At 42.6% G+C, this 17862-nt stretch overlaps 1 protein-coding gene across 15 annotated transcripts in view; it reads left to right on the forward strand.

Annotated features, from left to right (window-relative positions):
- Window positions 1-17862, forward strand: part of EEFSEC (eukaryotic elongation factor, selenocysteine-tRNA specific) — a 284050-nt gene that overhangs the window by 38923 nt on the left and 227265 nt on the right. Inside the window, exons 1-3 of one of the 15 annotated variants that reach the window (XM_063806208.1) lie at window positions 1997-2099; window positions 2726-2771; window positions 10132-10212. The exons of the other annotated variants lie outside the window; for them this stretch is intronic. The gene's annotated coding sequence lies outside the window, so the exon portion shown is untranslated. Of the gene's footprint in view, window positions 1-1996; window positions 2100-2725; window positions 2772-10131; window positions 10213-17862 lie in introns of those variants that run through there. 15 annotated transcript variants of the gene reach the window in all.

The raw sequence follows: 17862 nt of genomic DNA on the forward strand, positions 1-17862 counted from the left end.
TTTTATAGTGCTTACACTCTTCTGCCAATTTTATCTGTAGCTTGTCTTTTTCTTCCCCTCTCCTATTTAACTTCTTTGTCTTTTGACCCCTTTCATTCAGTTAATTGATTGATTAACTCTTTCCACAGTATTTGTTGGACACCTGTGATACTGGAAGGAGGAGCATATATTTGTTGGGGGAGGAGGTACAGAAAAGATACAGTAGACACCTCCCACCCCCAATACTTTTAGTCTACTTGGGTAGAAAAGGAAGACATTCTTGAAATTGGTGGGTAGTAGTAATAATGTGTAAAGCATCCTAACAGGTATTTTTCTTTCTGGAGACTATCCAAGCTTCAGGGCAGGGGGGCACCTGCTTGCTTTAAACAGGGACTGTACAGCACTGATAGAAAAGAGCCTGGGTTTTAGAGCCTAGGTTCAAATGTTGGCACTGTCCCTTACCAGCTACATGATCTTACGTGACAACATGGGAATTCCATCATGTCCCTTCAGGGTTAAATGGGACGGCTTGCATGAATGCTCTGCAGGGTGGCCACACTCAGGGACCTTGCTGTTAGTGACTGTGTCCTCCTCCCAAGGAGTGGGACTCCCCAGACTTCACTTATGCTGTCCTTATGTATCACTGAAGTTCCCCTCTCAGGACTTGGGGGAATCAGGGGATGCTCTAAACCAGTGGGCTCAGACACAGGTCCTATTGTATAGCCACATACCCCAGAAAGAAAGTGCCCTCCAGACCAGCCTCCAAGGGAGGCAGAGGAGGCGAGGGCTCACCATTGTTTTCCAGCAGGGTGCATCTGGGAGGGTGTTGCTCTCTGCAGAGCAGGCTCCTGTGGCTGTGACAGAGCTAACCTACTGGCACTTCGGGGGAGGGGCTGCCCTCTGCCTGTAGCCTGGCTATTGGCAAGGGCCCATTTTTCTGCATTCATTCATTTATCCAGTTACGTAATTTTTTCCCTTCAGATGATCATTTGCCTGGTCATTTGGGTGGTAATAATGATTCTAAAATATTATTTAAAAATGAATTGACTTATTTGCTTTGTACCAGCCACCATACCTACGTGTTTTACAAATGTCACCTTCTGTGATCCTTACCATGACCCTGTAAGGACCGCATCATCAGTTCCCATTACTGAGCCTCAGCAATGGCAAGTGACTTGCCTAGGATCACACACTAATCCGCAGGCCAGGATTTGGACATAACTTGTACAACTCCAAAGCCATTTCTCCTAGTTGCTCGGCTGTCCCTCTCTTTGCCTTCCTCCCTCCAGAGGAGGAGGGACTCTGATATCAGCAGATGTGTTTTTCCTCTGGCATGGGAGGACAGAAGGGAAGAGAAACAGTATAGTTATCTAAGTGAGAATGAGCCATGAAGACTGAGTAGCGGTTTTCTGTGCAAGTAAAATCTTATCTTGGGGGATAGAGAGAAGACCATCTTCCCTCTATCCCCCAACTTGAATGAAGAAGAAAAAACCCAACCAAAAATGACATAAAGCTAAGCTGCCACAAAGGCTGCACTTACCCAATATTCCTGGTGTGGAGGTAAGTTTTGCACCCCAATTTCTCCTCTCTTCCGTCTTGGGACGAGAAATCTTTTCAGCTCATAAAAAAGACAGGGTGCCCACATGCTGTTTTTAATGGAGAAAATAAGGCTGGGAGGTGTCTGAGCCTCTTGGGACTTCTGGAGAGCTTGGACACCACAGCCTTCCCAGCTGGAGGGTGCTGAGCTCCCACCTGGATTGAGGATCTGTGCTGTCCTGAGGCCATTGTTCTTTTTCCCAGCACAGGATGGAAAAGGCTCCTCTGGGAGGCATCTGCAGGTCAGATGCTTTTGGGGTGGCAGGGTGCAGCAGTGGCTGGGTGGGAATGGGATGGTTGTTTTAACAATAAGTTATTAGAGAACTTCAGCTTGGCCCTGCCTTTCAGGGAACTAATTCTGGGAAATCTATCTGGATCCTGAAATAAGTTCTGCTTTGTGATTTCATAATTCCTCTTTCAGGGAATAATCTGAAATGAGCCAGAGCTTTATGCACAAAAATGTTCTTCACAGCATTATTTATAAGAGCAAAAAATTGGGAGCCACCCAAATGAAGCAAAATAAGGTACTTTGTGCACCCTTCTTTAAAATGATATTTATGAAGAAAATTTAAAAATGTGAAAAGTCATCCTACATATGTTAAATGAAAAAAAGCAGGGCAAGGAATTCTTTTTGAGTTCAGTAATATACAAAATACATATGTGCAAGAAAAAGACTAGAAAGAAAGACATTAAATGTTAACAGTAGCTAACATTAGGGGCTAAGATCTAGGTGACTTTTAATTTCCTTTGTAAAGAATTTTTTTTTCCCCAAGGCTTTTTCTTTCCCAATGTTATTTTCTAAAATTTCTACAATGAACATTATTAGTTGAATAGTTACCCTCCTCCCTCCTCGCTCCTCCTTCTTGGAGCTGGTCAGCCAGTGCTGCTTTTCTCCTCCTCCCACCCCTCCCCTTCTCCCACCCGAGCACTGTGGCTGGTTCCCAGTAGCAGCAGTACAATTAATATTTTACACGATCTTCGCCTAAAGTCTGGTGGTAGTTTGAGATACTTCTTTTAGTCTGAACTCATTTTCAAATTTAGGGCCCAGGCTGTTCTATGGCTTTAGGAGTTGAGGAAACATGAAAGAAATCTGCCTTCTTTCTATTTGTTTAAATATTAAAGCATTTAAAATATTTTTTCCTTCTTTCAGATAATCAAAATACAGCTGACTTGCCATTGCTGCACAGTGCTGAAAGGTAGCTCTCAATGTGGGTGATTAACACCATGGCAATGGAGGGGGCAAGTTTTAAAGAAATAATTAAATAGATCTTGGAAAATCATTATTCTTTTGTCTCATAATAGAAAACCAGGCCTGTGTCTGCAGCTGAGCACAGTATTTGGTGATCAGCAGATAAAAGGACACTCCAAAGCCAAACTTGGAGCCACTGTCGTCTACCAGATGCATTTTATCTGGCGGAGTGTGTGGGACCTGACAGACACAGGGGAATCCAGGCTCTGCGAACCTCTGCTGAGCCTCGTCTCCTCTCTCCATGATGGAGATGAAGGCACCTCCCATTCACAAGTGTAGTTATTGCATAAGTGTTTCCCTCTGTCAGTTTTCAGTGGCTAAACCTTCCTATATAATATCCTTGGAAGATAGGTTGGGGCTTGGGCTTGAGGTCAAGATGGTAGAGACAAGGGATTTGTCCCAGACTTCATGGCAAGAGTGAGACTGGCATGTCTAGATTAGTGATTAGAGAGCTCTTTGAGAAACTGGGGAGAGCTCTGGCCTTTCTCCCAAGCAGAACGCATATAACTATTTCAGGAAGTGTTTGGACCCAAGATGAAGAACTGCTCTTCAAGAAGCAACCGTGGCCTGGCTAGACTTGGGCAATGGCATGACCCTGTGGGTATTGCCCCCACTGCCTTTCTGCGAGGGCCTGCAAAACGGGGCCCTTGTCCACGTGTGTGGGTCAGTGCTGTAGCCAGGAGGAAGGCCTGAGACAGTGTGTCTGTGACTCTCTGCTGTTTGATTGTGTGAGAGTCTGTATGTGAAGAGGAAAATAAAAAGGAAATGAAACCAATTTATAATAATTGTCTTCTGACATATATAACTCCAAAAAACTGCAAAGACAAGGTTCTGAGCCAAATGAAATTATTCGTTTATGATCAATTAAATGATGAACATAAACACAAGAAACACACGATTTTCCTTGCTCAAGATTTGGCATGTGTATTTTCTGATTCTACTACATATGTAAGATTTTTATTTAAAACAAAAGTGAGTTGTTGTGCATATCATGGGATGTGTGCTGTGATACAAACACAGTGGCCCTTTATATATATTTAAATACAAAGTCACTTTTTTCTGATTATAAAACTAATACAGACCTATTTTAGAAACTTTGGGTAATAACAGTATAAGGAAGAAAATAATAATCATCTGGTTTACTTGATGGAAATTATACATTTCATGTAATTTTTTTTGGCTGCTTTTAAATTTAACATTATATCCTAAACATTTTTCCCATGCCATTAATCACTTTCTGTAAACATCATTTTTTCATGCCTGCAGGAGTTCCATTGTATGAATACACAATTTAAGTGTTTGGTTGTGTGGAAAGCATATAAGCTCTGACTTGAAGAAATGTGTCCCAAACCTGTGTCTGTCACTTACTGGCACTCGATGGCCTCTGGAGCCTCAGTCTCCTTGTCTGCAGAAGGGAGACTGAATGACAGTACCTTGGGTTACTGAGAGACCTCAAAGAGCCTCGCACAGTGTGGGGCATGCACTCAGCAAATAGTTGCCATTATTATTATTGGTGACGGCAGTGGCAGCTTTGTCTTGTGGCTCCTCTAGGGAGAGTTTGGATGCTCGCAGTATGTTAAGAATTTGCAGCCCAGCTCTGGCCTCGTTTTTTAAATGAATACTTTCTTTTTCTCTTATTGCTGTGATTTCTTCTTTTGCATTTTTCCTCTTTGTTCTGTGTACTTTTGTAAGTTGCTTTACATCGTTTTTGCAGTAAGGCAGATTATAAATAAATAAACACTGACTATTCCCTCTAGTGTTGGTTGTTTAGGTTGTTTCTGATTTCTTGCTATTGTGAATCATTCTGCATAGAATATCTTAGTGCATCAGGGTCTGTCCTAGGTTGTATTATTTGCTGGGGCTAGAATCCTGGAGGCGGAAATACGCATTTTGTTTTTCTTTTTTTTGAGACGGAGTCTCGCTCTGTTGCCACGCTGGAGTGCAGTGGTGCGATCTCGGCTCACTGCAACCTCTGCCTTCCGGGTTCCAGCAATTCTCCTGCCTCAGCCTCCCAAGTAGCTGGGATTACAGGCACATGCCATCACGCCCAGCTAATTTTTTTGTATTTTTAGTAGAGACAGGGTTTCACCATATTGGCCAGGCTGATTTCGAACTCCTGACCTCAAGTGACCTGGCCATCTTGGCCACCTAAAGTGCTAGGATTACAGGTGTGAGCCACTGCGCCCGGCCGGAAATACGCATTTTTACATCTCTGATCCAATTTCTTCTCAGAAGGCTGTACCAATCTACACACCCACCATTAACGGTACGAGAAGACCAGTGCCACTGACTCCATGACTGACTGGCCTCTTTCTTTCAAGCCCCGTTTCTTGTCATGGCCCAGGGTAGCAACAATCTGATTCTCACCTGGATGCTGTGTTCTACATCATCATCAGTAAATGGAGCTCAGGGTTGAGGTCTGCCCCAGGTCCCCCGGTTTTGGTAAATCTTATTTCTGATGGGAAGGCAGTCCTGTCGCCAGCCAGTCCTGCCTGCATAGATTGCCCTCTCTGCTAAACAATGGACACATTCAGACCCGACTCGTGTTTTCAGTTATTAAAAAACTGAGCCGTCTGTCTCTGCCTGTGACTTTAATCTTTAAGCTTTTATTCCCTTTACCCCATCCCCCTTCCCTTAACCTTTTGTTTGTGCAGTTCCGAGCTCAGGGATACGTGGGTCCAAGACTTTCTGAATGTACTGTGGCTTCCCCTGACAGCTACAGATGGTTGTAGCCCTGAGTGATGTTGTTTCAGGGTAGGCAAGGGGGGGATGAAAGGGAAGGAGAAGAGAGGTCAGCTCTTCTTGCCTCCAGCAATCATTTGAACTTTGCCAAAACTATTTTTACATAGCTCTGGAGTGGAGTGCCTCCGTTCCATTCTCTCCCCATTTTCAAATTTGGTAGACTTGTACCGTTTCTGAGTTGCTTAGGCTTAATAAGTTTACATCTTACAGTGCCTCTTAGCATTTCTTCCTGAGAAGTAGTTCTTGTGGTTGAATTATGTATATGTGTGTCTAAATAAAAGCAAAAGTCCCAAGAAAGGATCTTCACCCCAACCCCCTTAAAACACAACCAGAAAGCTCAGAACACAACAACATCTTCCAGTTCAGAAAGGGCACTCTTCCGGCAGCACATGTGGTTCTCAGTGTCTTCTTGCACAAGGCCAGCCAGAGAATGCTGGATGTAAAAACCAGTGACAGGGCCATGAGCTTGGCTGGCAGGGAGCATTAGGAAACCATCCTCTCTTTTGCAGAGACACTGGGGACATTCCTTTCTGAAGAAGGCTCCTTGCATACAAAAAGAATGGTCTTTAAGAGTGTTGCTGGCACCTTTCTGTGAAGAGCCACACAATGCAGAGGGAGGGAACCTATCACTTGGATGTGGAGGTGCAGGTCTGAAGGCCAGGAAGGAGACATTTTTTCATATGTGTGTTTTTTTTTTTCTTAAAGACTTTCTGTTTTTTTTTCTTTTTTTGAGGTGGAGTCTCACCCTGTCGCCCATGCTGGAGTGCGGTGGCACTATCTTGGCTCACTGCAACCTCCACCTCCCAGGTTCAAGCGATTTTCTTGCCTCAGCCTTCTGAGTACCTGGGACTATAGGCATGCGCCACCGCGCCCAGCTAATTTTTGTATTTTTAGTAGAGACAGGGTTTCACTGTGTTGACCAGGCTGGTCTCCATCTCCTGGCCTCAGGTGATCCGCCTGCCTCGGTCTCCCAAAGTGCTGGGATTACAGGCTTGAGCTACCACACCTGGCCTGTGTGTATGTTTTTTCAAGTGTGTGCATTTTTACATGTCAACACACCCTGTTTGTTTTTAAACCTTTTTTCTCACTACAAAGCTTCTATGACTCCAGCATTTTATAAATGCCTTCAGAGAATGCAAGAGCCTCCTCACCCCTTTACGGTGATGTTAACAGAGGGTTGGTGCCTATTCATCTGACTTTGTCCACATATATGTATATTTATGCTTATGTTAGTCTATTAGTATTGTCACTTTAAAATTTGTTTTTAAAGTTAAGTGTGGGGCTATACTACATCTGCTATTTTGCATTTTGTTTTCCCTCTGCTTAGCAATGTCTTGGAGCATGAGTTCAGAGAGTTCAAATTCACTCTGTTTAGTGGCTGTAGGATATTCCCTTGTGTCTATTTACCATTTAACCAGTCTTTTAATGGATGTTTTTGGTGTCTCCAGTCTTTTACTAGGTGAACGTAATCTCTTTGCACCTTGTAGAAGTGTTTCTGCAAGTTTCTGTCTTAGAATTGGAAATTGTTGGGGCAGTTGCATTTTAAAAAGTATTGCCAAATTGCCCCTCCCCGCAAAAAAGTCATACTGGTTGTCTGTTTTATAAAAATAATTTTTTTTTTTGAGATGGGGTCTCACTCTGTTGCCCAGGCTGGAGTGCAGTGGCAAGATCTTGGCTCACTGCAACCTCTGCCTCCCAGGTTCAAGTGATTCTCCTGCCTCAGCCTCCCGAGTAGCTGGGATTACAGGCGCACGCCACCACGCCCTGCTAATTTTTATATTTTTAGTAGAGACAGCGTTTCCGCACGTTGGCCAGGCTGGCCTTGAACTCCTGACCTCAGGTGATCCACCCATCTCGGCCTCCCAAAGTGCTGGGATTACAGGCGTGAGCCACCGTGCTCAGCCTAAAAATATTATTTTAAGTGAGTTACCACTGAGGAAAAGTAAAGCTTTGTCTAAAATCTCAGGGCTACGTTTATCTTATGACTTTCTGTGCCTGACACCATCATACACACCTGGGCTTATAAACTTGAATTTGAAAAGTCTAGCTTCAAGATCAGTCAGCTTTCACTCATGATATATTTATTGTCCGTCTGCTATGAGCCAGACCTCCAGTTCTGTGGCGGTAACACAAGGAAATCTTTCTCCAAACTCTAACATGAATCTCTTTTTTTTTTTTTTTTTTTTTTTTGAGATGGAGTTTTGCTCTTGTTGCCCAGGCTGGAGTGCAATGGCGCGATCTTGGCTCACCGCAACCTCCGCCTCTCAGGTTCAAGCGATTCTCGTGCCTCAGCCTCCCCAGTAGCTGGGATTACAGGCATGTGCCACCATGCCCGGCTAATTTCGTATTTTTAGTAGAGATGGGGTTTCTCCATGTTGGTCAGGCTGGTCTCGAGCTCCCCACCTCAGGTGATCTGCCCACCTCGGCCTCCCAAAGTGCTGGGATTACAGGCATGAGCCACCGCGCCCGGCCTTCTAACATGAATCTCTTTATGGCCATGTTTTTACAGATCCCCAGCCATGCCTTGGGCAGGTAAGGAAAGAATGCTAGCTGAAACGATGGGGAGAATTATGTCTGGCAGTATGGAATTGGGCAAAAATGAATTGGATGCAGGTTTCCCGCAGAACAATCGTGAGACTGTTATGGAATAAGCCTTTGTTCTTTGCAATCAGAGTCCTGGTTTTACACCACCCAGATTGTCTCATTAAGATGTCTTTTTTTCAGGACATCTGTGGTCACTTGTGTGAATGTGACACTGTAGGGTCAAGTGGAGGGCTCAATGAAGAGAGAAGTTAAAGTTCCCCACAGCCCTAGAATGGGACAGTTTGCTGTTGATTATGTAGTTAACTGCTGGTGATCTGTGCTGCTGGTGATCCTGGACTTGAGTTGGTCACAGTCCCCACCTTTGCAATTTTCATCTTATCCATGCACCACCTTTATTAGTATTATTATTATGTTTACTTTAAACAGACTATTTAACCTTCTCCTAAGTAATATTAGCCTTGAAATAATGAGTTTAAAATACTAATTCCATTTTCCTTCAGTGCATATTAAAATAAACACCTAACTACCATAATAAAAAAAGTGTGTGTCACCTAAAATCTGGCAGGGTATGTCCTATACTTTGGGCAACACCATGCTCTCTAATTGCTCTACACTCACTTTCCTGCCAGGGTACTAGGTAATGAGTACACATACAGGATGGGGCAGAGATAGGAGATGGGAAGTGAGGCGTCTCTGACCCAGAGTTCTGGGTGTGCTTAAGAAAAAAAAAAAAGAATCTCATAGCAGAGATCCTGTGGTGGTATCTAATTGTGGTTTTATTTTGCATTTCTCTGATGACTAATAACATTGAATACTTTTTAATGTGTTTATTGGCTATCTGTAGATCTTCTTTTGTGAAGCAGCTTTCAAATCTTTTGCCTATTTTTTATTAGATTTTCAAAAATTATTTTGTTGTTGAGTTATAGGAGTTCTTTAACCTGCTTATCAGTCCTTTGTCAGATATATGTGTCGTGAATACCTTCTGACAATTTATGGCTTACCTATTTGTTTTCTTAATGGTGTCTTTTGATAACCAAAAGTTTTGATGAAGTCTAATTTATCACTTTTTTCTGTTGTAGTTACTGCTTTCTATGTTCTAAGTAACTTTGCTTACCACCAAGTTATGAAGACATTCTACTCAGTTTCCTTCTAAAAAGCTTAATGACATTAGCGTTTGCATTTAGTCCTGTAATCTATCTTGAATTAATTTTTGTATGTGGTGTGAGATGGGGGTCAAAGTAGATTTTTTTCCGTATGGCTATTCATTTATTCCAGTGCATCATTTCTTGAAAAGTTTTTTAGATTGTTTTGTTGCCTTTGTGAAAAATCACATAACCATTTAAGTGTAGGTCTATTTCTGGACTCTATTGTACTTTGATTTGTTTGTCTGTCTTCACACCAATATCGCACTGTCTTTATTAGTAGCTTTATAAAGTAAGTTTTGAAGTCCAGTAGTGTAAGTCCTCCAACTTTGTTCTTTTCCAGTATTGCTTTGAATATTCTTGATCCTTTGTAGTTCCATATAAATTTTAGAAGCAGCTTTTCAATTTCTACAAAAAAAAATAAATCCTGGGATTATGATTGGGATTACATTGAATCTATACTATAGCTCAATCGAGGGAAAACTGACTCTTAACAATATTGAGTTTTCCAATCTATGAACTTAGCACATCTCTTCACTTATGTATTTTTAAGTTTTTAGTATAGAGGTCTTGTACATATGTTGTTAAATTTATTTCTAAGTATTTTATGTATTTTGATGCTATCATAAATGATATTTTTAATTTGTTGCTAATATATTAACATAATTAGTTTATGTATATTCATCTTGTATCTTGCAACCTTGCTAAACCTTCTTGTTAGTCCTAGTGGTTGTTTTATAGACTCCTTAGGATTTCCTACATAAAAAATCATGTCAGCTAAGAATAAAGATAGTTTTACTTCTTTGTTTCTACTCTTTATACCTTTTTCTAACCTTTATGTTCTTTTTCTTGACTTATTACACTGGCTACAACTTCCAGTAAAATGTTGAGTAGAAGTGGTGAGAGTGGACATCCTTGCCTCGTTCTGATCATGGTGACAAATCATTTCATATTTCTCTAGTAAGTATGGTGTTAGCTGTGGGTTTTTCCATACACATCCTTTACTGTGTTGAGGAAATTCCTCCTGTTCCTAGTGTGGTGAATGTTTTATCAGGAGTGGTTGTTAAATTTTGTCAAGTGCTTTTTCTGCATCCACTGAAATGATTTTATAGTTTTTCTTCTTCATTCCGTTAGTGTGGGGAATTATACTGATTGATTTTTTTGAATATTAAACATAAAAAGCTATAAATTTCCCTCTAAACATTGCCTCAGCCTCACCCAATATATTTTTTAACATGGTTTTAACATGTTCGTGTAGATTTTTATTTTCCAGGAGTGGATTATTTGGCCCATGGATCAATCAGTTGGTAGAATACAGATTGTCGATAGTATAAATGAATGGTTACACCCAAATGTTGGCAATTTGAGACAATTTGTGAAACAGCAGGAATGGCAAAGTCTTTGTTTCATCGGCAACTTCCTAATGGAATTTGTTGACGGAAGTGATTTGATTTTTATCCATTTAGTGATGCTTATATCATGGCAAAGTCCAAGCCATTCACATTTCCCTTCAGGTGTGTTCTAATTCATGATCTTAAATCATGATAGGCTATTTCCTTAAAGTGATGTCATTGTTTCCACCTGGGCAGAGGAAGATGATGAGTGTTGGCGATGGCATAGGAAGGGGATGGACACAAGTCCAGGAATAAGGAAGGCAAATGTCAGCCAGCACTGTCAGCCACCTCCCTTGTGTGCGGGCACTGGGCTAGATCACCTGCATGTGTTAGGTGTGAGTCCACAGCACTGAGGAGATGGAGGTCTGTAGGAAGTAAATCATCTGCTGCAGGTGACATCAGTAGGGGCAGAAACGAGGCTGGGGCCAGGTCTGCTAGCCCTCAAAGCTGGTGGACTTTTCCCAGGCAGTATCTACCTTTTTTTTATCATGCAACATGAGGATATCTACATTTTGGAGTGAGTGTGAGCTTTGAGGATAAAGTTGTAACAGAAGTTTCCAGGATAATCCATTAATTGATACCACCTATCTTATTGATTTAATAATTGAGCCACTGTTATACTTGGCCAGTTGAATATCAAGCTTGGCATTCCATTAGATAGGAAACCTGGTTTTGGAATACATCAATAATCCCAGGAATTCTTAACAGGAAACATGGTTACCAAATGTAAATGAAATACTAGAGTTATTTATAGGAGTGTTGTATTAGATAGTTCTCTAAGTGGGCTGCAAAGCAGCTCTGTGAAGTGAGTCCTATTTTCTCAGTGACTTGCATATTCTAAGATTAAGTGATGTATTCCCAAGGAACAAGTCCTTTGTAAACAGTGGTTAACTTTTGTAAGGAAGGAATATAGAAGATTCTGGACAGTGTCACGGAATAAAACTATTAAGAGCACAGATTCTAGCACCATACTACTTGAATCCTGGCTCCATCACTTGCTTGTTTTGGGATCTTAAGCTGGTGACTTACCCACTTTTTACCTCAGCTTCTTATCTGTAAAATAAGGATAATAATATTGTATGTACTTATGACAGTCATTGTAAGGATTAATGAATTAGTATGTAAAGTACTTAACACAAAGCCTGTTGCATAGTCAACTCTCAATAAATATTAACTGTTATTATTGCTATGGTTACTGATATTTGTATTGCTTTAATTATGACATTTATTTCTTAATTTTTGGCAGAATTTCCTTGCTTGTTTTAGCTTGCCATAAGATTGGGTATTTCCCTCTCTCTCCTTGTGTCTGAGGTAGGGTTCTTTCAGAGTTTTGCTATTTGTCACAGTGTCTAACTACTCTGTGTTCAGCTGGCCTCCCTAGGGTTGCTCTTAAGAATCAATATCTCTTATTAACAAATACGATGCTCCCAGCCACTCCTTTCCTGGGAGCATCTCCACGTTCAAAGCCAGGTTGCACAGTGCCTGGACAGCAGCAGGATGTGTGTTGGTTCCCTCCTGGGATGCCGCCTTCCCCAGGGCATGGTAAGTGTGCTGAGCAGTCTGTGCGTCAGTGAGACCCTCCCGAGCTCAGTGAGACCCTCCCAAGTTGGTGCTTCACTGAGACCCACCCAGCCATTTTTGCCTGATCAAGTGACAGAATGGTTCAAAACTGAATTATAAAAGACTTATTTACGTGGATGATAATACAAAAGAAAGGAGCCCAGTTATTACACTTCCCCATTAGGTACTTTTGTCTGCTGCGTGACGGGCTTCCCTAGAAGAGTTGTTCAAACTGAAGTTGTGAAGTTGTAGGTTATAAGGCAGATTTGATTCACTGTTTACTAATTCTGTGTGACTTGATATAAGGTTGGTGCTCAAAAAGTTGAAGGAATTTTAACTAGTTGAAGGAACTAGTTAAAATTAATTAAAGTGAGGATAGGCACCCTTCCTTCATTCAGTTATCCCCTTGTTTAATCATTTATTGATTGGTTCATTTGTATGCTCACTCATCTGGTCACCTGAACATTATTGGACCCCTCCTCTGGGCCATGTAGGCCCTGTGTGGAGCTCAGGGACTCAGATGTATCTGGGAAGACCCCTGCCCAGTCTACTGAGGAGACAAACACAGAAGCCCCCTTTTCAGTGCCTCTGAGCAGTGCAGAGATGGAGGGAGGGAAAGAGGGTGCCAAGTTGAGCCTAATGAGGGGAAGAGCAAGGCTGGACTCCTGCTGCGGGGGTGCCCTTGAGGAAGAGTCCCAGGGTGATGAGGGTGAGGGTGTGTTCCCTCCCACAATTAATGCCATCACAGTGAGATCTGCCTAATAATAGGATCTCCAGACCCCAGCAAATGGTCTGCTGATCTCAGGCAATGTTTGTCTGTAAGAATCCTTCGCCCTGTGTAAACATTTTATTAGACCATTAAGTTGCCGTCAGCCTCTCCCACATTTACTAATGCCTGAGCAGGCTGAGCATAGGCTTCCATTTTTATGAAAACTCTTGCTTTTCCAGAGGCTTATTCTTTGACCTAATTTATCTTGAATCCTCATCCCACAGATCTGGCTTGCTTTGTGTGACTGGGATAGTTGTCTGAAAGGGAGGGCTTTCCTGGAGCTGAGAGATGGGCTAGATAACTTCAGGAGGCCCTGGCCTGCTAAGGAATTCTTTAGTGCATTACAATTATATGCCTTTAAAAAACTATTCTTGTAAAGAATTATTGACAGTACAGCATTTTGGGAGTGGGGTGTGCCAAGTGTAGCAACCCATTTGGAACATGTCTGTGTCCTCCTTTTTCAAGTTAAAATAACGACTCTTTAAGTATTTTACAATGCAATGTAATGTTGATTTCAGAATCTGTTAAGATGTAGGGGATAAATGCAGTCCACAAATCATGCTGGTATTTCATTTTATATCCTATGTTCTTGTAAGGGACATGGAACTGAGAATGATGGTGGGTGTGTGGAGCAGGATTGTGTGAGGCACAATCTGGAACACCTTTCTGGGAAGAGACTGTCCAGAGAGCTTAGATCCATCTGCCCTGGGCAAAATCTGGTAATATTTATAAACAAGCCTGTGTTAGAATTCTCCTAGGCCTCCAGGAAGAGGCAGGAGCTCCTCTTTGTGCTTGGCTTGCTTGGAGGCATTTGACCAATCATTAACCTCCCAAAATTACCCTTGTTTTTATCAGGCGCGTTTTGAACTTGAATCTAGGCATTAGAGGAAGGGGTATTGGGAAAGGTTCCATCTCTGCTGTGGGATTAACTTGGCTTGGAGCAAGCCAGTCACTTCTGTCTGTGTGAGCACAGAACACAAATCTGTTTTGAAAACTGGACCTACCTGAAGGAAAGATGATGAGAATAGGACACATAAACAGCTGTATAAAACACAGCTGCTGGCAGTAGTTTCTCTTAGTGGCCATGGATCTGTGTGAAGAGGTGAAAACCTTTTGATATGAGAGAAAGAGGGTAGATATAATAATCACCTTTATGATTTGCTTATTAACGTTGGTTGCTCAACATATTATTTCGATCCTCATAGTGACCTGTAAGGTAGGTGGGCTCCTCTCTGTCTAACAGATGAGGATGCTGAGACACAGACAGTGCAGAGCTGGGTTGGGGACTTCACTTTACTTCTGCTGCCCTGCCGACTTCTCACGGCTGGCCCGGAGACAGAATAAGCCCAGGTGTAGAAGGGAGCAGCTGGAGTTGTAGGAAGAGCAGTGGGTGGACAGCCAGGAGTCCGCACCAAACACAGGCTCACTCTCCAGACCCAGACTGGCCCGTGCAGCACTTCTGCCTGCAGCTGAGGGGGCCCCTTAAGAGCCCTAGTTCAAGAAAATTGCATCTTTGGATATCAGAGTGAAGAAGAGTACTTCTACTGCTATAATTCAGGGCTTCTTGCTTAATTCTGAACCATCTAACCTAGCTCAATTTGAGTAAGAGTCTTATAAAACAGTATTTAAAGATGGCCAGCCCTCCCTTCCTGCTCCCCTCTCTCCCTCTATTTCCCTTCTTCCTTCTCTCTCTTCCTCCCTCCATCTCTCTCTTTCCCTCCCCCCTCCCTCCATTTTCTTCCCTCCATCTTCCTGACTCCTTGCTTTCAATTGTCTGGCTTCAGTTTCCCTTGGCTCTGTGAGAGCAGGTCTCTGGAGTGTGTTGCCCATCTTGTGGCTCCCCTAGGAGGTTATGTTAACTGTGAACTATGAAGAGGAGCCACCTTGTTTGTTTTTTAACACCCACTCGATTATAAATTGCCAGGGAGGCTTGGACTCTTGGGTCGCTAAGGTGAGGATCCAATTTTGAGATCTGCAAAATTGGGTCAAAATCTCATTGCATCTTTAAGCCTTTCCCCTCTCCCACAGACACATTGCACACACACACACACACACACACACACGCTTAACAAGATAAGGATAACGTAAACTAGACCTTTCTTTTGACTTAATGTTTTTGTTCCATGTTGGCATTCAAAGCAGGAACACAGGGTGCTATCTGACAAAGCTTTTCTTCTTTGCTGTTCAGAATTTCCATTTGGAGTTTACTAAGCCAGGACTGATAATGGGTAGACAGCTCAGTAAAATTCTAGATGAGAAGATCTCTGTTAATAATTACGGACCCCTGAGAATTTCTGAAAGGTTCTAGAGAGAGTTTCGACATTCATCTGGCTGCCAAATGAACTTCTGGTCTGACTTCAGGGCTTATTGTCTGTGGCACCCCCAGATTTCAGTTCTGACAGGGGGTGCTAGGCTGTTGGTAGCATCAGAATTACCTGGGAAGGTTGCCTACCTGCCTGTTTCTTTTTTTCCTTTGGTAAATGCCAGATTTCTTGTCCCCACTGTTGGGAAATTTTCTGTGCCGGGAGTCTGGATCAGTACTGCTACGGAAACTACAGGAAGTTGGATTTTGGCTCAATCCAGATAAGGAAGTGATTTAAAATGGAGCAGCCCACATAGTGTGGGGCTGCCTCAAGTTTCCAGCACAGGCTGGTCTCTGCCTCTAAGTGGCGGATGGTTGGACGGGAAGCCTCTTTGGTCCTGTTAGCACACTAAGAGTTTTTTGTTGCGGATTTCACTCTAACAGGCACCCAAGTTACTTGACCTCTATTGACCTGCGCTTCTTTTTCTCCCTTCTGTCCGTGATGTCATAGATATTGGATGATGACTGTAAGTTAGGCTCAGGAAAAATGACCAAATTGTTCTGCTTTTATGGGGCTCATAGTCTAGAGGGAGAGACTTGAAACTGTAGACAAACTCTATCTAGTGAGTGCTGGAGGGAGTCACACCTTCAACCTGAAGAATGTTCAGGTGTAGTGTTAGTGCCCAAGGCAATCTGTTGCCAGAATTGACCTTGAAAATTCCTTGGGAAGGGGCTGTGTTGAAGATGAATGCCTTGCTCCTCAGTGAGCTCCACATGGGGCCAGTGTTTCCTCTGGCATTGAGTGGATTGCTATGTCTGAGGTGGGGCCTAGCTGAAGCAGTTGGTTGATGTTTAGGAGCTATGTTTTATGAAAAATCTCTATCAGATGTTAGAGTCACAGCTCACCCAGTGAGATGGCCACATTGGGAGGGGCTTGTGAGAACTGCGACAATTCAGGGGTCACTTTGGCACGTCGGCTTATTAAATGGAGTTTTGGGCAAAAGCTCCTGCACTACTTCTCACTGAATGCTTACCTTTGAATTCCCATGAATTAAACCATACGTTGTGAATTCACAGTCTTATAGGAGCATAGATGAGAGAGAACAACTGATTCTATGTGGGGAGGGAGGAAAGACTTCTCAAAGAAATGACATTTGAGTGAATTCTTGAAGGATAAGTTCAGAGTAGAATTTGATCAGATCGGGGGAAAGGAGAACATTCTAGGCCAGTGTTTCCCAAAGCATACTTTGTAGAACATGTGTTCCATGGCATGTTAATGTGGGGAAAGAAGAGAACCCATTAGTTGAGAGATGCTGGTTAAACTCAGTTCAGCAATTGCTCTCACCCCTTAAAGAACTTCTCAGAGCCTTTCATCCTTAATACACTTCGGTGTATCGTGAATCTTAAAGAGTGAGGTACAGTGTTTGTACTAGGTGAGACTTTTCTTGGAAACCTGGTTTAGGCAAGGTAGACAGCTCCTGCAGAGGCATGAAGCTTTGAAAGACCATGGCTAATTCAGGAAATGGTGGGTTTGTGTGTCTGAGTAGAGGGGGAGTGTAGGAGGGGAAGACAGTGAAGAGATGTGGGGAACTTGGATGGTATGGGCCAGCTTCTGGGAGAACTCCTTTGGGTGCTAGGTAAGGCTAGGCGCCAGTCTTACTCAAACTATAGTCATTTTAGAACCATCTTCACATCTCTCTTACAGGCTCAATGCCATATATATTCTGATTTAATATATTTTTATAATCCAATTTTTAAATTGTAGATAATCATAAGGAAATTTTGCATCACTAAGGCAAGTGGAAAACCAGTAGCCTTTGCAAAAGTAGAATAAACACACGTATGTACACAAGTACACATATATACACGCACACACACTGAAAACCAAACAGTTGTCAAATTCTAGCTACAAACTATGAACTTGAGCTATGATTCGCTTTTGTTATAAAGGGAGATTTGGGTATTTTAGAGAGGTAATAAGTAGATTATGTCCCCAGTTGAGACTTGCTCATCGTTCAATCAAAGAAATGGACAGATAACCAAAATGTTAATAATTTTCTTACAATATAATGCCAGATCTGTGTGCCATCAAAAATATCTCCCACTTTGGGAAACTTTGCTCTGGGCAGTGGGGAACCACTGAAGGCTTGTAAACAGGAGCACCTTTCTTTGCTTTAGAAAGCCAGTTTGTGTACTTTTATGGATGGTGGTGGTTCCGAATGGGTAAGACTGGAGGCAGGAAATCCATTGTTTAAGAAAAAAAGAAGCCCAGGGGAGAAATGCAGAGGTCTGGGCTTTGGGGCTATGCCCATAGAATGGTAGGAGAAACTGTTTCGTTATTTAGTAGAGAGAATGGCAGGACTGGGGGACAAACAGAGAAGGGGGTCCCAGAAATGACTTGGCTTGGTCTCCTGGAGAGGTCATAGCAGCTCAAACTGAGGTTGGTAGTTGGCAGAGAGGCAGATTGAGTAGTTGGCAGAGAGGCACGCTGACTTGAGGCTTCTGCAGGAAGTCAGTATGGAGGTGTCCAGGGGAGTAAGGGATTATGTGTATGTAACTCCAGATCTCTGGTGTGTGGAAAGAGA

This window comes from Pan troglodytes, chromosome 2 (genome assembly GCF_028858775.2).
Source record: "Pan troglodytes isolate AG18354 chromosome 2, NHGRI_mPanTro3-v2.0_pri, whole genome shotgun sequence".
Taxonomy (NCBI): Eukaryota; Metazoa; Chordata; class Mammalia; order Primates; family Hominidae; genus Pan; species Pan troglodytes.